This window comes from Bison bison, unplaced genomic scaffold (assembly GCF_000754665.1).
Source record: "Bison bison bison isolate TAMUID 2011002044 unplaced genomic scaffold, Bison_UMD1.0 scf7180017864495, whole genome shotgun sequence".
In the NCBI taxonomy this organism is placed as follows: domain Eukaryota; kingdom Metazoa; phylum Chordata; class Mammalia; order Artiodactyla; family Bovidae; genus Bison; species Bison bison.
The window spans coordinates 13188981-13189723 of NW_011495054.1; the positions used below are offsets into that span (position 1 = coordinate 13188981).

The window sequence follows — 743 nt, forward strand, 5'->3', positions numbered from 1 at the left end:
CACCCCCCACCTTCCCCAGAAAGCCCCCGTCCTCTTCCACCCCACCCACCTGCTGCTGAGCGTGCCAGGTGCCCGCCGGAACGAAGGAGCCGGAGGCCCACCTACCAGCCCGGGCCAAGGCCCACCAGGTGGCCCTGTCCGTATCCCCTCCATCCTCCGTCTGCCCCCTTCTCCCTCTCTCTCTGCCCTTTCTCTGTCCTGCTTTCCTCCCACTATCACCAGAGCTTCCTGCTCCCACGGGATCCCGGCTGGAGATTCCAAAAGGAGGCTCCTGGCCCGGGCACCGTGCCCGCCCAGCCTATATAGGTGTTGCCAGAGGCTTATATAGGACTTCCGCAAGCCCTCCACTTTGGAATCATTGCCCCGTCTGCACACCTCACTCTCAGCACCCTCCTCCACCTGTCTCTCCTCCTCTCCTCCTCTCTTTCTGGCTCCCCCAGATTTCTTCTTCCTCCTCCCCCTCCACCTCCTCTCACGCCTCCCTCACCCCCGCTCCCTGGGGCACAGCCCTCCCCTCCAACCCCGGCGCCAATGCCATCGCCCCCACCCCTCGTTCCCTCCCGCTTGCCCCGAGAGTTCTCTGCACCTGTGACTGATCTGGCCCCCACCCCTGTCTGCATCGCACACCATTAGTGATGGGTAGTTGAGCGGCACGTCCACGGTGGGGAGGGGGCATGCGGGAGGCTGGCAGACTGCGGCACTGAGAACGTAACTGAACTCATGTCTCTGTATGTGTGTGTGTG

The 743-nt window shown here is 63.8% G+C and overlaps 1 protein-coding gene across 1 annotated transcript in view; it reads left to right on the forward strand.

Moving 5' to 3' along the window:
• The window catches only part of SMTN (smoothelin), a 23798-nt gene that overhangs the window by 19321 nt on the left and 3734 nt on the right, over nt 1–743 (forward strand). The gene's annotated exons all lie outside the window — the stretch shown is intronic.